The sequence below is a fragment of the Paroedura picta genome, chromosome 3, assembly GCF_049243985.1.
Source record: "Paroedura picta isolate Pp20150507F chromosome 3, Ppicta_v3.0, whole genome shotgun sequence".
NCBI classification, from domain to species: Eukaryota; Metazoa; Chordata; class Lepidosauria; order Squamata; family Gekkonidae; genus Paroedura; species Paroedura picta.
Window position 1 is genome coordinate 18,578,204 of NC_135371.1, and position 27,426 is coordinate 18,605,629.

The 27,426-nt window shown below is 46.2% G+C and overlaps 2 protein-coding genes across 7 annotated transcripts in view; one reads left to right on the forward strand and one right to left on the reverse strand.

The window, feature by feature from the left end:
• LOC143831722 (uncharacterized) overlaps positions 1 to 23,307 on the forward strand; it is a 117,842-nt gene extending 94,535 nt beyond the window's left edge. Inside the window, exon 2 of the mRNA XM_077324994.1 lies at positions 23,171 to 23,307. The gene's annotated coding sequence lies outside the window, so the exon portion shown is untranslated. The remainder of the gene's footprint in view (positions 1 to 23,170) is intronic.
• FHIT (fragile histidine triad diadenosine triphosphatase) overlaps positions 1 to 27,426 on the reverse strand; it is a 1,226,786-nt gene that overhangs the window by 702,860 nt on the left and 496,500 nt on the right. The window lies entirely within an intron of this gene.

The window sequence follows — 27,426 nt, forward strand, 5'->3', positions numbered from 1 at the left end:
TTGGTATAATGCAGGCTTCATTTATTAGATGGCACAGAGTATTCTGCAGGGCAGATTTTCAACCTGTTAAAATTTCTGAACTGACTTCAAAGTCATAACATAATACTAGAAGAAGAAATAAGCAAAACTCTGAAAGGGGATCAAGAGAGTGCCCAATTCTCTCTAGTTTAAAATTGATTATGAAGTCTGATGAGAACTTTTCAAAGGGGAAATCAAGGGAAAATAATTCCTATACAATGATGGCATTTCCCCGTTTTAAACACTTGTATCCCAAATCCCTCAACTATTTCTGTCTGACGGATTCAATTTATATGTTACCTCCAGCAATGAAGCTGTAGGCGGCAAAGCACACATAACTCTTGTGCACCGATTTTCAGCACACACACACACACACACACACACACACACACAGGAATCTTGATGCATTTGTGAAATCATGTTATGATTCAGTTCCATGATCAATTTCAGAAATCCCCCAAGTCAAACCAGAAGATACATGCAGTGGTATGGTAAATGAATGGAACCATCAAATGGCATGCTGGAAAATCAGATACCCTTCCTTTGAAAACAGTACTCTGCAATTAGTAATCCACTTGGAATTTTGAACTGTTCTTATACTGCTGTTATCCATCTTGGCTTTGACAAGCTCCAGAGAAAGGGAGGTTTATCAATGTAAAATAATCAGTGCCATGTGTCCCCCCCCTTCCACTCCATTAATTCCTATTTGCTGCGATAGGACATTTTTTTCTACCTATGGCCAGCCATTCAGAGCTTTCACCTGGACCACCAAGGCAAGTTAAGTCACATTCTCCATCTTATTGCTCTCTGCACGGGGGCCTTGGAATTTGTGCATAGTCTACTTTTTCCTCCCATCTACACAAAGAAGGGTCAATTCCAGAAGCCCACGCCCAACTTGCTGATTGAGAGCCTTCTACTGTGTTCTGGTGAAGACTCTCTCTACTCAGACCCCATCCTTCTTAGGCTGTGTCCCCAGTTCTCAAAAAGTTTTCCAAACTGGAGCTGGCAATAGTACTTTGTGTCTAATTAAGAGTTACTAATCTCCAGGTACGAGAGACAAATCGATGACCACTCAGTAGCAGGATAAACAAACCAAGAACAAATCAGCTCTTATCACAGCTGAACAAGAAGCCCACACTCGGAGTTTTTTTCATTCTGGGTTTTTTTTAACCTCTAGGTAAGGCCTGGTGATCTCCCAGAATGATAACTGATCTCCAGACTTTAGGAATCAGTACATCTAGAGAAAATGGCTGTTTTGGATGGTTGAGTTTATGTTATCAAATCCCACCAAGGTCTTTTTCCTTCCCAAGCCATGTGTTACTTCCCCAGAAAGCACTTTCCTAGGGGGCTCCTTTACGGGGGCCATAACAGGCTCTGTAAATCCAGTCCTGGAGGTAGAGGAGATTCAGACACAAAATCCCTAGTGAGTTGATGTCTCTAGCTTTCACTGAATTCATTCTATACACTTTTGAACCTGCACTTTTCAAAATGATCACTTGTCATTGATGGTCATTGGTGGTCAGGTGCAGGTTCAAGACCGTCAGGAGTATATAGAATGGATTCTGTGAAAGCTAGAGATGCCAAACTTGCAAGGGATCTCTGGTTGAGTATCCACTTGGAGAGCAGGTACAGGAGAGTCATCCAAAGATCCCCTGTGAGTTTTCGGTCTCCAGCATGCCAGAAGTTCTACCACATCACAAATTTCATTAACCAAACTGAAGTGCATTTACCTGGTTCATGCCCTTCCCTATTCCTGAACCTGTATCTGTCCAACCATACATAGTTGAACCATGAACCAAACTGCATTTTTTTTTCTGGTTCTTGCCCATTCCTACTTCTGAACACTCCGGTCCTTAAAAATTGTCATTAAGACAGATGCAGGTTCAGGTGATTAACAATTAATCCTGTGCAAACTAGAAAGCTCAAACTTGCAGCAGTCCTCCACAAAATGCTACTCTACATGCTCTCCAAATCTAAGGTGACCAGGTTTTAACATTGGTAAAGTGGGATACCATTGACCGGGGGGGAGGGGGTTCTTGATTAAAAATCTGGTATAAATGGAGCAACAAAAAGTTTCATAGAACGCATAGAATGCAAAAATAGTATTATAATATATATATATTTTTAAGTACAATTTGCCAGGTACCCCCAGATGTCCCTCCAAAAGTGGGACAATCTGGTTACCTTATCCAAATCCCAACCTTCCGGTTACTTTGAAGATTTGTAATAATTTAGATGGAGCAGAGACATATCTGTCTGGAAACGTATCCATTCATGACCCGCCATGAACAGCTGAAAGGGTCATTAAAAGTTTATGCCAACTGACCTGCCACAAACTTCACTTTGTGAATCATGGACCCACCAAAATTCATCATGAACATCAGTCTATTAGCTGGTTCATGCCCATCCTTAGTTAAAATATGCATTATGTTCTTTGGCCCTGGGCCCATATCAGTGAAAAGTGTATTAGTGAAAAGAGTTCTAGTCTTTTTGGCTGGTTCTAGTAATGTATTATCTTCCCTTCATCTGCTGTTTTAACAAATGTCTGCATAATCTACTAAGTGGAAGAACATGTCCTATTTAGATGTATGCATTCTGGAACATTATGTTTCCAGTCTAATTACAAAATTCACAGGAAATTCTAATATTACCAAGGGCATTAAAGCCCTGGCTAATAGAAATAGCTTCTGTATTTATTTTTCAGAGTATGTGAGTCAATAATTAAAGCCTGGAGCTTACCTACTTCTCTGTGCCAACGTAATAAGTAAAGAAAAGCTCATTTTCCAAGAAAGCTACATGGTGAGATGAAGGTTTCAACAACAGTGTGGGAAAGAACTGGGCACAGTGGTTCTCTTTTTTTGACTTCTAATTCTTACTACTCTTGAACAAAGGTCAGCACTGGGCAACAGCATGTCAATTATTGAATAGAACCAACTTCCTTTACTGTTTTTCCTTGTACAAGGAACGTTATTTTTAAAAGGGGGCCAAGCAACACAGAATCTCAGCCAACAAAGCTATATGGGAAAAATATTTTGCTTTTTTTATCACAGAGCTGATTACAGAAGTTGCATTTTGAATGATTCCTTATGTCTTTTTTTTTCATTTATCAATTAACATCTGGTGGGAGGACAAGGGACACACAGAGAAGATGACAGCAGTGACTTCTATGATCACACAAGCATACTTTTCAGTCTCCTCTTCGGTAATGGTAAGACAATTACAATAGCTCTTGCACATGCTTTCTGGGCTGTTTTAAATATGACTGCTGCTAGATTCATCCCACTGAAAGAGTTTTGCTACAGAATGAGGTCCAGGTATGCTGCAATGCTTCAAAGCTGCGCCCTACAATATTCCCATGGAGTGTGATGAGAACTTTAGTGCTGCATATTCTTGGTGGCTACTAAAGAGAGCCAGTTTGGTGCAGTGGTTAGGAGTACGGACTTCTAATCTGGCGATTCTGCACTCCCCCACACAAAGCCAGCTGGGTGGCCTTGGGCTTGCCACCGCATTGATAAAACTGTTCTAACCAAGCAGTGATATCAGGGCTCTCTCAGCCTCACCCACCTCACAGGGTGTCTGTTGTGGGGAGAGGAAAGCGAAGGTGACTATAAGTCACTTTGAGCCTCCTTTGGGTAGAGAAAAGCGGCATATAAGAACCAACTCTTCTTCTCCTTCTCCTTCTCCTTCTCCTTCTCCTTCTCCTCCTCCTCCTCCTCCTCCTCCTCCTCCTCCTCCTCCTCCTCTTCCTACGGCTCTGAAGTTTGAATTACCTTTGGCTCTGCTGCAATTTCATTTGGATTTCTCACTACCACAGTGGAGGAAACTTAGGCAACATGGATTGATTATATTTATAACATTTATAACATGCCTTTCCTTGTAGAAGTGGAAGAAGAAAAGGAGGAGGAGAAGGCGAAGAAGAAGAGCTGTTTTTTTCACTACCCGAAGGAGTCTCAAAGAAGTTTACAATTGCCTTCCCTTCCTCTCCCCACAACAAACACCCTGTGAGATAGGTGAGGCTGAGAGAGCTCTAAGAAAACTATGCCTGGCCTAGGATCACCCAGCTGGCTGCATGTGGAGGAGTGGGGAATGAGACCCAGTTCTCCAGGCTAGAGGCCACCAATCTTAAACCACTATATCAAGCAGGCTCTCATACCCAGGGCCACATTTAGACAACAGATTAGTCCATGAAAATCAGCTTGTTTCCATCTATTGTTGCACTCCAATAACTTTTAAGTAACTCTGCTTGTTTCCATACCTCTTATCTACATTTCCCTTCTCCTAGTTTCCAAAGCCCTCCATAAACGCCAGTTGCCATGATGTCCAAATAGGGTCTTGAAACCAAGAATATGTTGTTCATGCTCCAGACCGTTTATGCACTGGAGGTTTCATGCTGGGCTGCAGGCTAGAGTTTTAGTCGTGGCAGGTTGCCCCACCTCTTCCTGTACCCACATGGGGGAGCATTTGGACTGTTGCACCTCATCCACCCCCCATTTGTGGTCCTGCATGGGTGCTGGAGCAGTGAACTTCCCAGTGCATAAACGGTCCCACAGAAAACAGCGGTGGTCAGTACCAGTTCTGGAGGGCCTACAAAATGGAGCTTTTCTGCCAGGCCTATGGGCTGAGGCCAGGTATAAACATCAAGATACTGGCTTCCCGCCCTGAGAACCCATCAACCAGCGTAAGGCCCCTCCAAGCTCTGTCCAACCTTAGAAAGGTGTGAATTATTATCAGGAGGATGCAGTTTTTAATGCTTTTTGGATCTCTATGTTTTTAGAGTTAGTGGTTACCTGCCCTGAGCCAACTAGGAAAAGGCGGGATAAAATTAAAATTTGTCATTATTATTACTTTCCCCAAGCCCTTAGTTTCATTTTATTGGCATGCTTATTCCTTTCACCTAACTAGAGATAAAACTCTTCAAAAATGCAAGTCTTTTCTGCACCTTTACTAATGCACGCAAGCCTACCCAGTAATGTAGAGGGAAAGAAGGAGAGAAGCAAATGAGTTGAACATTGTGGTATATAGCCACACCGCATGTACAAAATTCAGAATTGTTTAAATGAAATATTTCTTTTCTATCCGTTTCGCTTTAGAAATAAGAGTGCATAATCCATAAAACCACATTCATTCATTCTATAGTGTGGAATGGTCTGTTTGTGTGTAAAGCACTGTCAAATCATAGCTGACATGGTGACCTGATAAGATTTCCAAGGCAACAGAGGAGTTCAGGTGATTTGCCATAGCAATCCAGAATTTCCTTGGTGGTCTCCCATACCACAAGCTAACCAGGGCAGAGTCTGCACTTACTTTCTTTATTCCATTGTCAATCCTGTTGAATTCAGATCGCTTTGAACTCGGGTCTTCCTCTCTCCATCCCCATTGAAACAGGAAAGTCTTCTGCACATGGTTAGGGTAGTTCAGAAGGGGGGAGCCTCTTTCTTGGAGGGGGTGAGAGGATTGAAAAAGGCAGAGAAGGGAAAAAAATCCAGGACTGACAGAAGTTGAGATAAATTAGGGGCTTCTCCTTTAAGGAAGCGTGTCACATGACCAGGTGTAGCCTATCAGAGGTTCTCTACCACAGAGCTTTCTTTATTCAGGATGAACAGCAGTCTCAGATATCGCACAATAAAGGTAGGGTCACTCCGGATCAATCCTTCTTGCTGCAGAAGGAAAATTAAAATCGCCCCAAATCCAAATGGAAATCGCATTCTATGTAGAGGGCAGGGACTGAATTGACCTGGGGTTGGAATAAAAGCTCTGTGCAGTTGACACCCAGGTCTGACCCTGCCTAGCTACCGGCTGTATTACTACTATCCTTTGTTTTCTAATTTTTTTCTTTTCCCCTGCCTTGTCTTGGTCATTCCAACCCAATCAGCACTTCAGCATGATTAAAACCTGCCTGGTCCAATCAGATTCCTAGCATGCCACCTTGTCAAAAATACCCAGACTTTGCTAGAATGCTTTTCCCCATTCTCTTCACTGCTCATTTCCTTAATGACCAGCTTCAGTTCTCCAATCAGACTCATCAATCAAACATTTTCCCCCCCACAGCTATGCAATACAGTATCCTCATCTAACGCAGCTACGGATGAGAAATCTGGTATAGCAAGTACCTGACGGATCATTCTCAAGCATCAGTTTATTAACCATCAGTTTATTAACCATCACAAGATCAACCAATTCCATTTCAATTTTAGGAAAAAAGGCTCATTTTGGAGCACCAGGTTCCTCCTTAACACATGCCCAGCTTTGATTTACTTTCCACCATCACCACTCTCGCCAGGGGGAAAGGAAAAGAGGAAAATGCTTTCATTATCGGGTTAAGAACCTTTCAGAAGCTATGTCAAGGCTGAGCACTTTTTAATGCCCGATTTATAAACCTTACAAACAGAGTTTGTAATGGAAATGCTGACACAACTTTACAGGGTCACAAATAAAAAGTCCATAATTATATTTTCCTGATTGCAGACCAGTCAAAAAAAAATTGCCACAATCAAAGAGAGCATAATATAACTACAATTCTTACATGATGGAAAGACTCCTACAAGGAGCTATTATCTATACTGCCACAACCCAAAGATGTCATGGAATCAATTCGGAGAACGTGCCAGCTTAATAAAATCTGCATACAAAATTTATGAACACTGTTCTATTCCTCTTTATCTCAAGTTATTAATGGTCAATTTAATGGATATCTACAGTTGGAGTGCTTTGGTTCTGTATGATATTTTAATCATCTTTAACCACATATTTAAATGCATTTCATTTTATAACCATCAGCTCTTTCGTGATAAGAAAGCATTTACATTAGCACAGAGATATTTGAGAAAGTGATTAATTTTGTCTATCTTTTTCCCCCTTTCTTTTTTGGGGTTATTGATTTCTGGAGAATTTACTTGGGCATGAGCAGGACTGCATGTATTATTACGGTGATGTTTGCTTTAATGGCTGAGACCAGATTATTTAAAAGAAGTGTGCGTGTGCTTTCTGTTTGCAGAGACATTATATGCACTGTGTTCCTCTCAAAGCTTCCTGATGATTGTCTCTTTCACTGTGCAGTCCTTTTGTTTTAAGATAAAGCTATCATCCTTCAAAGAATGCCTTGCAGGAAATAGGGGGGAAAGATGCTTTTGTAATGTATGGAGTAGTATGCTTCAAATAAAACAGAATTAAAATGTATTGATAATATGGGTGTATATACAATACTTTACACTAAAAAAAAAGTTTTGAGGATGTAACCCCCCCCCCCACATAATAGGACTAGATTATGTTAGACTTCCATAGGGCAGACTTTAATAAACTCAAAGACATGATGAGAATCATTCTGGAGGGCTGCAGTTTGACTATCCCTGATTGACTATCCCTGACTGACTATCCCAGGGCCTCTGAATGTGGAGGTTCCCCTCAGTCACCTATCCTCCATGAATCTATCCATCCCCTTATTCCTATGGACATCACTACATCCTCTGACAGCATATTCCACGTTTTAATCACTCTCTGTGATTTGGTCAGGGAAGGAACAAAAAGAAAAAGCAGAAGAAATGAAATGCAGCTGGGGACTCCACACCATCTGCTTGGGCATGTTAGTTTCCACTTGAGCTGCATCCACAGAAAAAAATGTATAGACATGTCCCACACAGGATAATTAAGTTATCTCATATATCATAAAGGAGGTGAGCATAAATCTAAACAGTGTGCACACATTTCGGCATTACCACACAGTTTGAACTGAAAATAAATCTCTGGACCCCCAGAGTCTTCAGAACTCCTCTCGTAACTTTAATATCTCCCCCCCAAAGCTATTTCTATTCCAAAGATATGTTATGAATAAGGGCAATCATCATTCATTAGAATTCATTTTGAGCTGGTTCAATCTACCTCGATTTTCCCCCATCTCATCAAGCAAAATAACATATGCACAAGCTACTCAGAGAAGGCAGCGAACCAACCTGAAAATGGAATCAGCAAAATCAAATTACCAGAGGAGGACATTTGTATTAATGCCGCTGGTTTCTCAAAAAAACGCAAGTTCTCTCTGACAAACAGCATTCCTGTTGCTCTGAGCGGGACAAGATTGCATCTTAACACAATGAATCCTTAAACTTCTTACATTGTTCAAACAGAAACATAATATCTTAACTGGAGTATTTTGGAAACGGATTTCATACTATTAACCATGGGCAAATTCCAGTCAAGATCAGTTTTTACAGGCCAGTCAAACTGAGCTAATTTTCTTTTTCAAAAATAATAAGAAAATAGTTTACTTGTTTCCTAAAATTTAGATTCCACGGCTCCCCCAGTAACATCCCTTAGTATTCAACATGGTCCCCATGAGCAGAATGAAAATGCATTTCATGAAGATAAATTGTGGTATCATGTGGCAACAAAACACTCACAACACACTTCTGAAATGGCGTGTGGCAATTGACACAGGCAAAGGAAGCTTGCTATAATTTAAAAAATAGTAATGATTGGAGGTTATATTTCTGACCATTTCAAGCCACCTTCAGACTATCAAATGGACAATCAAACTGAACCAGGACCGAGGGCCTCTCAAGAGTATGATGTTCTCCTTTTACTCTGCTCATGATAAAGGTATGCTGAACACACTGAATGGTAGAGGGAGATACATCTGAGGGTTTTGCAATAAATAAGAACAGCACCCAAGATGGAAGGGAGCTGATAACGCTTATCCACAGAGCAGATGTTTCCCAAGCTAAGTGTTCTGAGTTGGAATAAACTGTAGGCTGTTCTCCAAAAATGCAAATTCCTCACTGTTTTATATTCCCCATACCAGGGCCTAGTCTGCACACACAGGATAATGCACTTTCAGTGTGCTTTGGCAGCTGGATTTTCCTGTGCGGAACATGAAAATCTACTTCAAAAGTGCATTGAAAGTGCTTTATCTATTGTGTGTGCAGACTAGGCCCAGGGGTTCCCAGTATTGATAATGATACGTATCATTTCCCTTGGTATCCTGAATCTTTGTTAAATATGCCACAAGGGTCCTAATCAGGCCAGTATACCATGTCTTTTTGTCTCATTGACATTTGTCAAGATTTTGCTGACAAGTTCTTAATAGTATTGAATGTGGTACTTACTTTCCGGCATTCTTGGTTACCCAACCTGTTGAGCATGAAGTATCGTTTTTAGGTATGTAAGTGTTATTTTTGTCACAGCCTCCCCGATATTAACAGTTCTAGGTTATATCAGTGTAACCCTGTGGCTTTGGCCTTCTGTGGGGGTTTGGGGGAAATATATTTCGTCCCTCAGTGAGAATGTAGTTCTGAGGGGAAAAGAGTTCTGAGGGAAAACAGGATTCTGAGAAGAAAGAGGGAGGCAGAAGCCATCTAGGCCACCGAACCTGCCCCCTCCTCCTCCTCCTCCTCCTCCGTAAGCCGTACCTGCTGGTACCTTGTAAAAACTCCACGGGCTGCTGCTGGTGGTGCTTCTTCAGCTGGCTAGAAAAGAGGAGGTGGAGATTTCGGTGGCAGGGGCTATATTGGAGTACAGTGAGTGCTTTTGATTCCAGATCTCACATTGAAGAGCGGGTGCAGATATGTCCTGGGGAGCGATCGGGGCTTTCTTCTCTCTTTTCTTTCCCTGATGGAGACTTTCCACCCCAGCCAGCTGGAGAAAGTACCGCTACCACCAGCCCATGGAGTTTTTGAAAGACACCAGCAGGTATGGCAGAAAGAACCACAGAGCCTACAGGGACACCTTTAACTCATGGAAGGACTATCTTGTGCTGGCTATGCTGGTGTAGTGTTTAAGAGCAGTCACTATGCTGGCCCCCAAGGCAGTGAGCCATGAGAAGGGCTTCAGAAACAGGCCCTCTTCAGTGGGAGAGGGACAGGGAACCTTTTTAAAAAGAAAAAACATAGTTATTGTGTTATTCCGTGTTTGTTTAAAAAATTAAATGCTCCCTATGGCTCCGCCATGCTATGGAAGGCCAGGAGTGGCACGGGGAGCATTCATTCATTCATTCATTCATTCATTCATTCATTCATTCATTCATTCATTCATTCATTCATTCATTCATTTATACCACCCTTCCCTACGTCTCTGGGCGGTTTACATAAAACATTTTAGAACTTTACATAGAATGTTATTTAACACTGTTAGGTCGACCATTGTGTCCCACAGCAGCCTCACATGCTTTTACGAAAAAGGCAGGGGAGGATGGGGGGGGGGGGAGGACGGAAGTAACATTACAGAGAAGTGGGAACAATGGTGGCCAATTGGGTATGGCCCAGGGTTTCCTGTTTATGCATGGTTCGGCCCCAACATACACATGGTTGGATCTCACAGCAAAAAAAAAAAAACCCTACAGGGCAACTGAGGGCCTAAGTTGGGCCAGGCCTGGGACCACCCTGGACTGGGTTCGATTCTGTGTGAAACCGGGGACTTAGCCCTGATCACAAACAAGCGACAATCGCAGCCTAATCCCTTATGAGGAAGCTGTCAAAGCGGTTTACAATTGCATTCCCTTCCTTTCCCCACAACAGAAGCCCAGTCAGTTGCTGAGGCTGAGAAAGCTCTGAGAGAAACTGGTCCATGAGAACAGCTCTAGCAGAGTTGTGACTAGCCCAAGATTACCCAGCTGGCTGCATGTGGAGGAGCATGGAATCAAACCCAGATGACAAGTCACTGCTCTTAACCACTCCACCAAGCCAAATCTGTGTTCTCTAAATGTATTTCAAAGTTAACTCTAGTCAAGCATAATATTGGCCGTCACAAGCTATACCAATTTTCGAGCCTGTCTGTGCTCGAAGAGAATGGCAGGATATAAGATTTGTGAGTTTCCCATGACCACTTGGATATGCTGCATGAAGATATGTCTGAGACATCTGAGGATCTTCTGTTGATGGATATTTTAGATTGGGTGATAAATTGATTTTCAGGAACTGAGGAACTTGGAGTAGTGGAGGAAAACTAATAGACATAAAAAGTGGTATTGAGTGAAACAATGTTTAAGAATTTGCATGAAGAGTTTTGATTAAAGGAAATTCCTCATTGCTATCTACCATTATGAACTGTGGTTAAAAAGCTCTTTCTTTCCAACATCGTAATTGGTGGAATGTGGTTCTTACATGGTCATCCAATTTTCCTCCAAGCAAAGAAATCAACTCCAGATTACCGAGCATGGTGATTTCAGACTCCTGCTGAATGTCTTTTTAAAAGACACTGGGAATCTGGTATCAGTTCATCAAGCTATACAATAAAGTATACTAAATGTGGTATCTAAGATTCTCGCTAAATGATTATCTGAATGTGAAAGGCTAGCATCACTGTACAAAGATAATTTATTCCGTTGAAATTCAACCAAAATGTCTTAATTGAATTTTGAATACATTTACAATTAATTGTTACTGTTTTGAATTTTATTGTTATTATCTTTCTTAAAGGCTCATGCAAACTGCTATTTTAAATAATGCATTGTACAGGGTGGGGTGGGGGCACTGGGAACATGTTTATGTAACCCAGGGGGCAGTGACCTGAAAAAGGTTGGGGACCACTGTTCTAGAGTAGCAATCCACAACCTGTGGGCCACAGACCACATGTGGTCCGTCGACTAATTGGAGGTGGGCTGCGAAGGACGCCTTCTCCCCCCCCAGCCCTTTACTTCATCCCCCCCCCCCCGGCCCTTTACAACACACTTTGGGTGTCATTGTCTCCCATCATTCCCAGATGGGACTATCTCGTTGCAGAGAAACAAGCTCAGGGTTCCCATTGATTTGTCATTGTCATGAGTTAAAATTTCCATACAAATAAAATGTTCCTTATGTTCATTGTTGTGGCGTGTATGTATCTTATTCTGAAGGGATGTTTAAACATTACCATAGCGATCAGAGAGCGTTAGGGCAGTGGTTAAGAGTAGAGGAGTAAACTACCCCCCCCCCCCGGGCCTCAGTAAAATTGTCAAGCGTTGAGTGGTCCCCGGTGATAAAAAGGTTGGAGACCACTGTTCTAGAGCATCAACCCTCTAATCAGTTCTGGGACTTCCACATGTCTTCACAATGGGAGATCAGAGTCTACTCTCAAAAACTCTCTTCTGAATATTGAGCTGTATTCTTTGGATGTCATTTCAAGAGAACTCTTGGTAACTCTATTTAGAGAGGGGAGGAACAGGAAGAGAGAAGACTCAGGCTGATGAGTGATTCTGATTGGTAGGTGTTTAAACTCCCACTTTGTCTGCATCACAAATTAGGGTACTTGCATCAGATATTCATGGATCTTCTGCCCCAGAATTCAGTATCTACACTACTTGCAGAAAACTTTTGATGCAACCATCCATTAAATATGAAGGTGTTAAGAAATATTCACCAAACAAAAAAAGTAATTATTGCTGTTAACCTTCCTTTTGAAAGCAGGTAGATAAATATTTATAGGTGGTCAGTACCTTTCATACCGTATTTTAGGCTCAAGGCTCAAGTATTTCTTTTTATTCAGGATTTTTCACGGAAGGATTCCATCTTCCAGAACTGATTGTGGTCTGCTTCCAGCCTATGAATATCACTGTGGGCTGCTGAAAGAGGTTTTATGCTGTTTTTATGCCCATTGCCTTTTTAGCGTTTTATTATTATTTTATTAGCAATCTTTAGCAATTCATAGTATCTTTTTATTGTATTATTTTTTTACTGCGTGAGTTACTTCAAACAGATCTCAAGGGAAACAACATACATATTTTCTAAATAATATTTTTTAATGAACAGCAATACACTACAGATAGGTTTCCGAATCTCGCAGTACCATCTGAAGGAAGTTGGCACCCTTAAAAGTTTGCGGACTAGACTGGACTTAAAAGGGTCTTAGATCTGCAGCATCAGCCACCTTTATACATATATCAAATTCTTATCTGGAAAACTCCTGTGCTGTCCAGGCTGATGACCCTGCTGAAGTACTGGTGTTTTATTGCCGTCATTTGTTTAGCATGCCGTGGAAATTGCACTTTGCCGCACAATAAATATGTACGCCTGGAGTTCCGCTTCCTCTACGGGCTGGCTCAATCAAGAACTTCAGACGGCAGCCCCCACACAAATAATAGCTTTCCATTAGGTTTGCCATTTCACCTGAATAATTCCTGATAATAATGAATAATGATGTTATTTGACATTCTAATGATACTATGCTACGGCAGCTTCAATCCATCAGTCACTGTCAGGAAGGTCAAATATTTGTATTCCCTTGCATTATCCAGAGTTCGTTAAACAGTTAAATGACATTATACACCTTAATTATAATTACAAATGAAAAGTAGCACATCTGATTTAGATTGCAAGGCCTATATGATGCTTCTCTGTTTTGAGAGCCAGTTTGGTGTAGTGGTTCATAGTGGCAGCCTCTAAACTGGAGAACCAGGTTTGGTTCCCCACTCCTCCGCATGTAGCCAGTTGGGTGATCTTGGGCCAGTCAGAGCTCTCTTAGAACAGTTCTTAGAGCAGTTCTTCCAGAGCTCTCTTACCTACCTACCTCACAAGGTTTCTGTTGTGGGGAGAGAAAGAAAAAACATCTTTGGGACTTCTTCGGGGAGTGAAAAGTAAGAGATAGATAGACGATAGACAGACAGAGAGAGACATATAGATAGACAGAGGTCTTATTCTTAATGGTAATCTTTTTACAGGCACTAAAAAGCCCTATGATGGCTGTGGAAAATTCCATTCACTCAGGGTTATTTGACACGCTACAGTTTAAAGACATGGGTGTGTACTTGCCATAAATCTACTCCTTTGAAAATTCTTGGAAAAGTAACACAAGTCATGCTCCTGGATGCATGCATTTAAGAGCCATTCTCGAAATCAGTGGTGTTGGTGACACACAGATTACTGTCGGTGAAATCCTAAACAGATTCACATACCTTCCAAAGTTAGGGTTGCCATATCACTCTGGTCAGGTGCACGTTGTCCTGTGCCACATCACAAGCATCAGGATGGATGAGAGACTGAGGAGACCCATAAGTTCTGATAAAAAGCCATTTATTACAAATCCATACGACAGTAAAGAGAAAAGTGAAACACTATCAGGTTCTTTGCCACAAGCCAAGAGTGAGACCATCATGTTATTTTTTTATACTAAGCTAGGCTCCACCCAGGAGCAGGATCAATTGGCAGAAGAACACGTCAGAGTTACAGCAAGGACAGGGCAGCCCAATATGCAGATGAGCGTGGTCAGAGCATCTGGGCATCAAAGCATTCTAACACTTTGTGAAACAATGGTTCATAAGACATAACATCCACCAGGAACCATGGCGGAGACTTAATCACAGCACAGACTATCGTAGTTTCAGAGCAAACAGGCAGCTGACATATACAAGACTGTAACAGAAGATTCCAACAGAAATAGAAAGGGTCAGCAAACTTGGCTCCCCCCCTCCCCTCCACGTGCAGAACACTTTCCTGTTTCAATGGGGAGGGGGGGAAGAGGAAGACCCGCGTTCAAAGTGATCTGGATTCAACAGGATTGACAATGGAATAAACAAAGTAAGTGCAGACTCTGCCATAGTCTGAGGAAGAGTGCTTGCACTCAAAAGCTCACGTCTTGAATAAATCTTTGTTGCTCTTAAAGGTGCTACTGGACTCTGATTTTGTTGTGCTACTTCAGACCAACATGGCGGCTACCCACTTGAATCTACAAGTAACATCAGTAATATACAAAAAAAAAAAAAAAACTAAACCAGAGGATCGCAGTAAAAACCAGTCTCACTACTGGGATGAAACAATAGTAATTGATCACGAACCAAAGCTGGTTCATAACGTTGGGGATGAGAGGAGCAATGCCTGATGCCAGTTGGGAGGAGGAGGACAGAGACTTGAGTGGGGTAAAATGCCATTGAGTCTATCCTCCAAAGCAGGGGTAGTCAAACTGCGGCCCTCCAGATGTCCATGGACTACAATCCCCACGAGCCCCTGCCAGTGAACGCTGGCAGGGGCTCGTGGGGATTATAGTCCATGAACATCTGAAGGGCCGCAATTTGACTACCCCTGCTCCAAAGCATCAATTTTCTCCAAGGGAAATTATCTCCAAAGACTGGGGATGAGATGTAATTCTGGGGGAGCCACAGTTCCCACCTATAGGCTAGCATCCCTTCTTAAATCCACTGAAGTCAATTGGATAGAAGGATAACTCCTTAACATGGCACCATGAGGATCTCATCTTTGGCATCTCACCTTAGAAACAACAAAGGCAGAAAATAAGGTCACCAAGATCTAATGTTATGACAGGAGGAGGGGGGGAAAAATCTCTCAGTCCACAAAGAGAGGATATGGTTGTTGTTGTTGTGTGAAGTCGTGTCCGACCCATCGCGACCCCATGGACAATGATCCTCCAGGCCTTCCTGTCCTCTACAATTCCCCAGAGTCCATTTAAGCTCGCACCGACTGCTTCAGTGACTCCATCCAGCCACCTCATTCTCTGTCATCCCCTTCTTCTTTTGCCCACAATCGCGCCCAGCGTTAGGCTCAAGGTCTATAAAACCATGAACTGTGTAAAAAGAGTAAACAGATGTATTTTTCCCCTCAGTCTTTTCTCATAATTCTAGAATCTGGAGTCGCTCAATAAAATGGATTAGAAACGCATGAGTACTGCTTCACACAATGCACGCTGGACATATTACCAGGCTGAGATCAACCCCAGTTCAGGCGGCTCAAGAAAGCTCAGATCAAATCTTACTCTGCTGATTCAGGGGGTCCTGCGTGATAGGAAATGTTTGCCAAAGTCGTACTCCTAATGTTGGACTGAGGTGCTTTGGAAGATACATTTCCGGAATGCAATCAATAATAAGATTTTATTTTAAAAAAATAACTAAGATGTATTACATTTTACACTTTATTCTTCAAATTATACTTCAAATGTAAGTTCACACACCCAACAATGTGACTGTGCTAGTCTTGAACTCTCGACTCACCGCCGTCCCTGCCCTGCCCTGCCCTTCCCACCCCCACCCTGACCGTCCCTTTCCCCAACCGAACGCCGTTCCCCCTTCCTTACCTTTCTTCCCTCCTCACCATTGCTGGCCCTTCCCTGAGCCTCCTCTAGCACCGCGGCTTTCTTTCTCCCCTTTCTCCCCTTTCAAAGCCCATTTTCATAAATGGGCTTTGAAACTAGTCATAGAATAATAGAGTTGGAAGGGCCACCTGGGTCATCTAGTCCAACCCCCTACACAATTCAGAACACACACAACCCTATTGCTCATCCACTGTAACCTGCCACCCCCTTGAATCTTCACAGAATCAGAATTGTTATCAACACACAAGGGATTAGATACAAAGGACTTTATTTGAAGGGCTGTTATACTTTTGCAAAAAGGCAACACAAATAAATACTATGTACCTATTCCTTTGGGTAAACTACTTATTAAATCTGAGGTGTATGTATAGATTTGTGAGTCTTCAAGGAATAAATGCTTTACTTGCATAAAAACGTCGATCATCTTTCCAGAAGTTCTTTTTTTGCAGGAAAGCAGCTGGAGTACCTCACACAGTACTGATGTAAAACTGAAGGGATATGCTCATCTCAACTGCTAAAGAATACAGTTTGATCCAGAATATGCAGACAGTCTGAAGGGTGCCAGTGTTGTAGAGGCCCTGCTTGTTCCATCAAGGTTACTTGGATTAAAAAAACAGGATGGAACAGATCATTAAAAAAACCCAAAGCAAAACAAAAAATCTGGACAGGTTCTCCACAATACAAACAACTGATGATTGTAATTAATAGGATTACTGTAATACTTTTGATGTACCTGACAAAGTAATATATACAAAAATTCACATCCATGGCCAAGAAGCTTTTAATTTAAGGGGGGGCACTAAAGAGGTGAAGGCCCGGATGGAATGGAAAATTTTGGGGGGGGGAGTTTACGTCATTGTTCCCTCACCATTTTCTTACATAGACCTCCCCCCCCCCAATTTTTCTGACAGAACATTTGGAAGTCTAGAGAAATTACTAAAGGGGAAAAAAAACTTATTTGAAATATTTTTTCTTTGAGAATGAGTGCAATGCTTTTAAAGACAAGATGGGCATATACAGCTCTTCAATCTATGATGCACTTCAGTATCTAGAAGGATTCCTAATCTTCAACGAGGGGAGCATGCAGGGCATTTCCTTGCTTCTCAACTGTTGCCTGCCTTCTGTTTCCCTTTCGATCTGACGTGTGGTTGACTTTTTCACCTCTCCCTCAAACCACTGTGACACACATACCCACAGACTGGGTAAAAAGTAGCTTAGGGCCCTAACTTGCTGGAGAGAAAGAAGATCAGAGTGAGGTGAGGCAGAAAATACAAGAAAATCTCAGCGGAAAACTCTGAAAGTTCCGTTGAGCACTGAGCTCTCTCTAACCAGCCAAAATGGAAATCTCTTTGCTAATATAGCACACAGTACATCAACTTGCCGTTTCTCTGAAGTATTGGGCATATCTGCAATTTCCCTTGTAGAAAACTGAAGTGTTTCGATCTTAAGTATCATAAATGCCAAATATTTGCAATGTCATAAGCAAAGTTATAGTAATGCACTTTATGTTATTAAAGCAATAACATTAATTTATATTTGATAGAATAGTAAGTATTGCACACATTTCAATTCCCCCCCCCCCAATTTTTGTGTTTTTTTAATCTGAAAAGGAAAATAGGGGGGGGAGCGGAGATTCTCCCCCGGCTTCAAAATGTCAAAAGATTTAGGATCTCCTGGAAGGATAGGATGGGAGAGTGGGTAACGCTGGGGTTAACATGAGTCTACCAGTGGTCTTAACGCCATGAGATGTCAAGAAACACTGTATGATAGTGGGTAGACAGGGAGACTAGGAACAGGAGTGCCAATGGCAGATGACAAAGGAGAGGATCTCCTCTCCATCACAGCCTACAGAGAAAAAGCTGAATGAGCAGTTTGAGAGACCGGGAGATGACCAGCTGAGAAGAGAACAGATCTTTGGAAGAAAGCAATAGTACTGCTGGTCTCAATTTAAACACAATAAAAGGTGCTTTTTTATATATATATGGCACCATTTTGAATTTGTTAGTTGGAGCAGTTGTGTATACCTTTCTTTCCAAGAGGAAAGATGAACTGCAGTAGACAGATCCAGTTTGAGAACTAGCAAGGTGCCGTGATTAGAATGAAAGATAGGATCCGGGAGGCCTGAGTTCCAGTCCATAGTCTACCATGAAGATTGATGGGTAAACATGGGAAGTTACCCTGCCTCAGCCAAACCTTCCTCATGAGGCCATTGTGAGAATGAAGTGGAGGAGACTGTCCTGAGCTCCTTGGGTTAGAGCCAGTTTGGTGTAGTGGTTAGGAGTGTGGACTTCAAACCTGGCATGCCGGGTTCGATTCTGCGCTCCCCCACATGCAGCCAAGTGGGTGACCTTGGGCTCACCATGGCACTGATAAAGCTGTTCTGACCGAGCAGTGATATCAGGGCTCTCTCAGGCTCACCTCCCTCACAGGGTGTCTGTTGTGGGGAGAGGAATGGGAAGGTGACTGTAAGCCCCCTTAAGCCTCCTTCAGGTAGAGAAAAGCGGCATATAAGAACCAACTCTTCTTCTTCTTCTTCAGAGTAGGATAAAAATAACTAAAATAAAAACTAGCTACTTTTATAGTATTTAACAGTAGCTGGAGTGTTAATATGCTGTACATTCCAGTGAGATTAAGTCATGCCTAATTTTTTCAAGATTATATTCAATCTTCACCAAGCTTCAGGGAAGTTATTATGACTTTGAGAATAAATGGAGCTCAGATACAACTAGTGAACAAAAATATTGTAAAACATATAACAATTTATTTAAAAATATTTTAAAATTGGAATCAATATTTGTTGTCCAACACTGTCAGCAGGGAGGGGGACTCCACTGACACTTTCCCTGCTGAAAATAACTGCAAATATCAGAAAACAGAGGTATGAAGCATCCTTTCTGAAGATGCAAAGAATGTCACTTTGTTGACTAGGAATATGCATATACCATCGGCAGATGCCAAATCATCTAAGTAAATATTTAGGAGCAGAAAGCAATGGCAAGATGTCTGATCATCTTGCTTTGCATTACACCAGGAAGCTCACATCAAAGCATCAAAGCTCATTCCCAGAGAGAGAAGAAAAGAAAGCTATCATGCAGTCAGTAAATGGCCATCAAAAGCAATGTATTGATTTATGGAGCAAAGAAACTGTCCCCATGTCGGGGACCCGCTTGCTAACTGAAAAACCAGGGTGCCCCTTTGAAGAAAACGTCACGCCAGGCCTGGTGAACGATACAACAGGAACAAGCTTTATTTCAGCAACGTGGAGTCCGCTGGTATGGAGTAAGAGCTTCCACCGAACTCCAGGTGGAAGCTCCCTTTTATACAAAACCCACCTCCTTAGGCTGTATTGCCCCACCCAGTACTTGCGGAGGGAACATGCTGATACAATCATGACTCATGCACATATGCGAGGTTTTCCGGGGTTCCTGATGGCCCATTTTCCTGGAACAAAGGGCCATCTCCGGGCCCTTGTCAAAAGGTGGAGGGGGACATTGAGGTTCTTTAGCGGCCATTGCCACCTCAACGATCGGGTGGGGCGCCCAGCTGCCGGCTTGCCTATGATCACCATGCCCTACCTCCGTGATCGCGGGCGCCTCTGATGGCGGGGTTCGGTCCGGTTCCCCAGCCACCAAGGACCGAACCACGACATTCTGCCCCCCCAAAGGTCCATTCTCCAACCCCCCGGGACGGCCAGGATACCGCTTGTGGAAACGTTCAGTGAGTCGGGGCGCAAGGACGTCCGCTGCCCAGACCCATTCCCGGTCCCCCAAAGCGAAGTCCTTCCATTCCACGAGGTACTGCAACTTCCCCCTGTGGAGTCTAGAGTCCAGGATATCTGCCACCTCGTGGTGCTCCCCCCCCGGCAGGACCTCGGGCGCTGGCGGGGAAAACACGGGGTGCCAAACGTCACCGTCCGGAGTTTTTTTTAGAAGGCTCACGTGAAAGACGGGATGGATGTGCCGGAGGTTCTTGGGGAGCTTGAGCTTGACCGAAACTTCGTTGATCGGGGCCAAGACCTCGAAAGGCCCCAAAAACCGAGGGCCTAGCTTCTTGCTGGGCAAATTCAACCGTAGGTTCCGGGTGGAAAGGTAAACTCGATCCCCCGGTCGGATCTCTTCAGCTGGTCGTCTCTTCCGGTCGGCGTCCTCTTTCTGCGCTGCCTTGACTTTGTGGAGCTGCTCCTGCAGCGACTTCCAGCAGCTCCCGGCACGCTTCCCCCACTCGCGAAGGTCGGCCGATTCCCGGGCGGGGACCTCTCCAAGCTCCGGGAAGTGTCTCAGGTCTGTCCCGTAGACGACGGCAAAAGGCGACATCTCCGTGCTGCTGTGGTCTGCGTTGTTGTACGCGAACTCGGCCAGGGGGAGCAGGGGCACCCAGGTGTCTTGATGATAGGAACCGAAACACCGCAAGTACTGCTCCAGTACTTGATTAACCCGCTCGGTCTGCCCGTCCGTCTGGGGGTGGTAAGCGGAGCTCAGCCCTTGCTCGATGTCTAACAGGCGCAGGAAAGCTTGCCAAAACCGGGACACGAATTGTGAGCCCCGATCGGAAATCACCTTGTCCGGCAGCCCGTGCAGTCGGAACACGTGATCCAGGAACATCCGAGCCAACTGTGAAGCACTGGGGACACTGGCGCAAGGAATGAAATGGGCCTGTTTGGAAAATAGATCTACCACCACCCAGATCACCGTTTTCCCCTTGCTGGGAGGCAAGTCTGTTATAAAGTCCATGGAGATCACTGACCACGGCCGGGTCGGGACCTCGAGCGGGTGCAGCAGACCTTTCGGCTTGCCAACCCCCGGCTTGCAGGTCAGGCAGACAGGACAACCACTGACGTAAGCTTTTGTGTCCCGCCGCAGACTGGGCCACCAAAACCGCCGCCGGGCCAACTTCCAGGATTTTACGAAACCGAAGTGCCCGGCGGTCTTAGCATCGTGGCAGAGGCTGAGGGCTTCCCGTCGTAGCCCTTCCGGGACGTAGACAGCCTCCCCCCTCCGCCAGAGACCGGAGTCCAAAATCAAAGAGTCCCGGAGCTCAGCCAGCTCCTCGTCTGTCCCGTAGGCTGCCACTAGGCGGTCTCGGAGCGGGGCGGTCGCCGGGTCGGGCTCCCATTCCTCCCTGGCCCGACGCCTAGTGACGACCCCCCGTCCCAGCTGCTCCTCACCAAACACGGACCTGGTGCAGGGAGCGTACCCCTCCCCATAATGCGGCAGACGGGAGAGGGCGTCCGCGAGTAAATTCTCTTTGCCGGGGATGTGACCAAGCTTGAAATTGTACCGCGAAAAGAACTCCGCCCACCTCATCTGTTTGGCGTTCAGGGATCGCGGTTGCCGGAGCGCCTCCAGATTCTTGTGATCTGTCCAGACCTCGAACGGCTCCTCTGTTTCCTCCAGCCAATGCCGCCATTCGGTGAGGGCGAACTTAATCGCAAACGCCTCCTTCTCCCAGGTAGACCAGTTCCGCTCCGTTTCGGCGAATTTTCGTGAGAGGTAGGCCGCCGGCCTCAGCTGTCCCGCCTTGTCTCGCTGCAGGAGAACCGCCCCGGCTGCTGCGTCGCTGGCGTCGACTTGTACCACCATCGGCTGGGTTGGGTCGACGTGCAGTAGCGTGGGCTCAGACGCGAAAGCTTGCTTGAGGGCCAGGAACGCTGCCTCCGATTTCTCATTCCAGCCGAGCGCTGCGCTGGGCCGCGTGGCGCGAGGACCTCTCCCCTTGGTACCTAGCAAGTCCGTGAGGGGAGCCACTACGGAGGAGTATCTGGGGATGAAGCCTCTAAAAAAGTTAGCAAACCCCAGGAAGCTTTGTAGCTGTTTCCGGGTGCGGGGCCTTTCCCAGGCCAGCACCGCCTGCACCTTCTCGGGGTCCATAGCTATGCCCTGGGCTGAGATGCGGTAGCCCAAATAGTCCAGGGAGGGACGGTGGAATTCGCACTTAGCCAGCTTCACGTATAGGTGGTTTGCCAGCAGGCGCTTTAACACCTCCCTCACCAGGGTCACGTGCTCTTGGGGATCTTGGCTGTAGATCAGGACGTCATCCAAATAAACAACCACCCCCTGAAACAGAAGGTCCTGCAACACCTCATTAATTAGACTCATGAAAACCCCAGGTGCCCCGCTTAAACCGAACGGCATCACTTTAAATTCGAATTGTCCCAATTGACAGTTAAACGCTGTTTTCCACTCATCCCCCTCCCGGATGCGTACCCGGTAGTACGCCTCCCTTAGGTCCAGCTTAGTGAACAGAGTCCCTTTGCCCAGCCGGGCCAGCAAATCCGGGATCAGCGGGAGGGGGTAAGCGTTCCCCGCTGCGATGGCGTTGAGGCCCCGGTAGTCCTGGCACAGCCGTCGGGACCCATCCTTTTTCCGGACGAACAAGACTGGAGCTCCCATGGGACTGGAAGCGGGCCGGATGAAACCTCGGGCCAGATTTTTACCCAAAAACTCCCGGAGGTCCTTGAGCTCACCCTCACTCATCTTGTAGATGCGCCCTTTGGGTAGTACCGCCCCCTCTGGGATGTTGATAGCGCAGTCCGTGCGGCGGTGTGGGGGTAGCTCGTCCGCTTCCCGCTCGCTGAAAACGGCTGCGAGGTCTCGGTACTCTGGCGGGACCTCGGGCTCTGGTATCTCCTGCTGCGCCGCCGCCGCTCCCCTGGGACGCGCCGCCGTCCTCTTGTGGCTGGAATTCTCGTGGGGGACCCGATGCCGTGCACCCACCGTCAAGTCGAACTTCAGGGTCCCCGCCCGCCAGTCCACCACGGGGTTGTGTTCCTTCAGCCAATCCAGGCCCAACACCGCCCGATATCCCGCTACGGGGACCTGGATCAGCCACCGCAGCTCTTGGTGGTCCCCTATGTGGATGGCGATAGGACCCACCTCCTCCCCGAAAGGTCCCCCCTGAATCGGGCTGCCGTCCATCTGGACGAAAACCAGGGGAACCTTCCGAATGCGCTTCGGTAGCCCCAAAGCCCGGGCTATCTGGGGGTGGACCATGCTGTGGTCGCATCCAGAGTCCAAAAGAGCCTCCCCCACCCAACTTAGTCCGTTCTCCGGGTTCCGGAGCTCTAAAATTACCACGTTCGGAGGTCGCGCCTCATGCTGTAGGGGTTTTCCCTCGCACCGCGGGACCTGCTGCCCGGCGCCGTCTACAGCAGGTCCTGGCCGTTTCCCGTCGCCTGGGCGCTTCCCGGTTCGTTGCGGAGGTCCTCCGCCCGGCGTGCCTGCTGGGGGCGTGTCGCACCTCCCCCCTGGGAGAGCCCGCGGTCCTCCCCCCCTTGCCGTTGGCACGCTGCTGCGAAATGTCCTGACCCCCCGCATTTCAGGCACAGACCTTCCCGGCGTCTCCTTTCCCGCTCGGGGTTCGGGGGTCGTTTGGGGCGAGAGTTGTCGGGGCCCGGTCTCGGCGCCTCGGCTGACCCGCCTTTGGCCTCCCGGGGGGGTGCGGCGGCCCAACCCAGGCTGGCTTCCAGCTTGGCGACTACAAAACACCACCCCTCCAGTGTAGACAGATCTTCTTCCGTCCCCTTGATCACGGCCCATTCCCTAAGCTTCGGGTTAAGGCCCTCCCGGAAGTACTCGATTTGGGTCTCCTCGTTCCAGGAGAACACCTTGCCTGCTTCCCTCCGGAAAATGTCTATATAGTCCATAACCCCCCTAGTACCCTGTCGAAGTCCCTTGATCCGACTCTTTGCCTTTTCCTCAGCCTGGGGGTCCTGGAATCGTCGGCGGAGCGCGACCACGAAGTCCTGCAGGTCCCGAGTTGCCGGGTCGCCGCGCTCGGCCAACCCTAGGTACCACTGACCCGCCTTGCCCTGGAGACACGAGGCCACCCCCCAGACCAAGTCCTCGGAGTCCTCATACCGGTCTCCATACCTCCGGGCATGCGTCAGCGCGTGGAGGAGGAACTGCGGGAGGTCGTCCGGCGTCCCGTCGAAACGCGCCTTAAGCTCTGGGGGGGAACGTTTTGGAGAGTAGTCCGACCCCCTCTGGATCCGGGATTCTCGGCGTCCGCCGTCTCGTCCTGCTCCGCTCCACCGGCTACCAACTTGCCCAACGACGCCGTGCCGCTCCCTGCCTTGCACGTCGCTCCTGCGTTGGTCCGGCTCTCGCCGCCCCGTCGGCTCACCCGCTCCCCCGAGATCCTCTGCTGTCTCGCCTCTCCGCTGGCCGTCTCGCCTACTCGGGACTGAAAACTGCTCCGGGTCGGGGTCCGGGGCCCGCTCACCAGTGCCGGGCTCGTCCTCGTCGCTGGAGACGTCCTCACTCGACGCGATCCCCTCCGCCGTTGTATTACCAGTCCCTCCGGGCCCGGCCCGAGCTTGCTCACGGGCTTCAGCTGCCTGCAAGCGCCTGGCCAAGTCCGCCATGGCCCGCCGCAGGTCCTCTAGGGATTCCTCAGGTCCTACCGGGCGAAGCGCCTGCCTCAGCTGGGTGTCCCAGGTTGGGGCCAACCCCCCAGACCTCGGCGCGCTCCCCGCCGTGCTTGGGAACCCCATGGCCCGGCGCCTTCCCTTGGCCGCCGCTGCCGAGGGTCTCGGGGTCCCGGACAGCTGCTCCTGGCCCCCCGATTTTCGGAGGAAATCTCCCGGGGACATTAAACTCATGTTCCCGGGGTTCGTGGGGGTCGAGACCGCCCCGTTGCTTGAAAACGCCATCTCTGGATCCGTCCCGATAAGCGCTCGGATGCGATGCCGACCCTGGAGTTCGGTGGGAAGCTCTTACGATGTCGGGGACCCGCTTGCTAACTGAAAAACCAGGGTGCCCCTTTGAAGAAAACGTCACGCCAGGCCTGGTGAACGATACAACAGGAACAAGCTTTATTTCAGCAACGTGGAGTCCGCTGGTATGGAGTAAGAGCTTCCACCGAACTCCAGGTGGAAGCTCCCTTTTATACAAAACCCACCTCCTTAGGCTGTATTGCCCCACCCAGTACTTGCGGAGGGAACATGCTGATACAATCATGACTCATGCACATATGCGAGGTTTTCCGGGGTTCCTGATGGCCCATTTTCCTGGAACAAAGGGCCATCTCCGGGCCCTTGTCAAAAGGTGGAGGGGGACATTGAGGTTCTTTAGCGGCCATTGCCACCTCAACGATCGGGTGGGGCGCCCAGCTGCCGGCTTGCCTATGATCACCATGCCCTACCTCCGTGATCGCGGGCGCCTCTGATGGCGGGGTTCGGTCCGGTTCCCCAGCCACCAAGGACCGAACCACGACACCCCACCATGGTTGTACTGAATGCCTGCACACAGCCTACACTGCTGCCAAAACAGGTTGGGGGGGAGAGGAATCAAATTCATATAAGCAACTAAAACGCTAATTGGCAAGAGCTGAGGTTATTAAAATGTCCCAAGTTCTTGCTCCAAAGGTCTACCCACCAAATGTATGAGAAATTTAATTTCGTTTACAGAAATAGGTGCCTGGTTTCGCAGAAGCTGTTTTTCTGACATGGTAAGTCCCTTGCAGCATGGTTATCATGTGTGTGACCAACAAGAAAGGGTTGGAAATCAGTCCTTTCCTGCCCCAATCACCCGTCTCTCCTATGAAATAGCAAAGACAACAACAAAAGAATGAGGCAACAAACCAGGTTAAAGAGCTATCAAAGGTGCTGTATCCACTATCCGGATCAAGCAGTCTGCATCACCTGAAGACATACTTTTCCAATTTGCTTGGAAAAGTTCACAATTCCTTCTCTCCTATTTTTCGGTTGCTAGTTCTCTTGAGAAAATAATCAGAGATTCTGAAAGTCTGCTTTAGAAACAGTCCTGTAATCCCAGAAATCATCTTGAAAGTGACTGCTGAGAAGGGAAGGGAACAGGGGAGAAATCTGTGTTCTTGCTGACATAGCCATGAATCCAAGCTGAAGATTCAGTTAAGACACCTAAGCAAATGCCACAATATTCTATGGCAATGAATGCCATACATTACGCACAGCATTTCCTTTTTGCTTATCCTTAACACAATGACATTCTATCTGAAGAAGTGTGCGTGCACATGAAAGCTCATACCTTGAATAAAAAACTGTTGATCTTAAAGGTGCGACTGGACCCTAAATTTGTTATAGTGACAATGAGCCAGTGTGGTGTAGTGGATACGAGCAGTGTACTCGAATTGGGTTTGTTTGTTTATTTATTATACTAGTAATCAAGCCCGCTGTAAGAAAAATACAGTGGGCGCTAGATAAGGGAGCCCCCAGCAGTCGCGCACAACGCGGCTGGCGGGGGCTCCCTTGGCCGGCGACCTGACGCGGCGAGAGGCGCGTTAAGATGCTAAAAACAACAACAACAGCGAGTCATTAAATTCGACATCAAAGATTTAGCTTACAATGCTAGAAAAATATAGAAGACTCTATTTAGTATAAATGTATTAAAGGATTTGGAAAGTTTAAAATCATATAATTTATATCCTGGCCCTGTATTCACTATCAAAAGAAACTTTGTTGCTGGGACTGTAAATTGGTGGCTTCTGTCTTCCAGGAACTGCCTGGCATTTTCTAAATTCGAGTGACAATAGTCCAATAGAGGGATAATTAGCTTATTGCGAACCTCTGAATAAAACGGGCAACAAAGGAAGACATGAACAACACTTTTAACCTTCCCAGATCCACAAGGGCATAACCTCTCCTCAATAGGGACTTTTCTATAACGTCCTACGAACTGAGTTTGATTTCCTCCAATCCTTGACATGAGTTTTTATTTTTTTTAAAAAACTTAGAAACAGTATTGTACCACAATCACCACCTTTAAAAAAAAGGCAGACTTTTCAGAACGGAGGCAGGGAGAGGGAGGACGGTGATGAGGAAAGGGGAGATCTCAAGCAACACAAAGTGGCAGGCACACGGAAAAACTAGAATGCATGCATCTCTGCGTTTGGCAGTCCCGAATTAGACCCTGTTAGATCTTGCTTAAAAAAAAAAGAAAAACGGTTTTCTGGGGATTCCTTTACTACGAGGCAAGTGAGGGGGTAATTCAAGTCTGTGCCTGATGAGGTGTTCAGTGCAGAAATTAACAAAAAACTCAGTCATTACTCAGTTTAAAAATGCAAATCCAAACAATATCCCTAGTGCACAAACAGTCAAGGTGCCTGTTATGATAAGCTGACCAGATTGTCCCACTTCTGGAGGGACATCTGGGGGCACCTGGCAAATTGTACTTATGTTGAAATATATATATATATATATATATATATATATATATATATGTATGTATGTATGTATGTATGTATGTATGTATGTATGTATGTATGTATGTATGTATGTATGTATGTATGTATGTATGTATGTATATACATACTATTTTTGTGTTCTATGCGTTCTATGAAAATTTTTGTTGCTCCATATAGACCAAATTTTTAATCAAGAACCCCCCCCCCCCGGTCAATGGTGTCCCGCTTTACCAATGTTAAAATCTG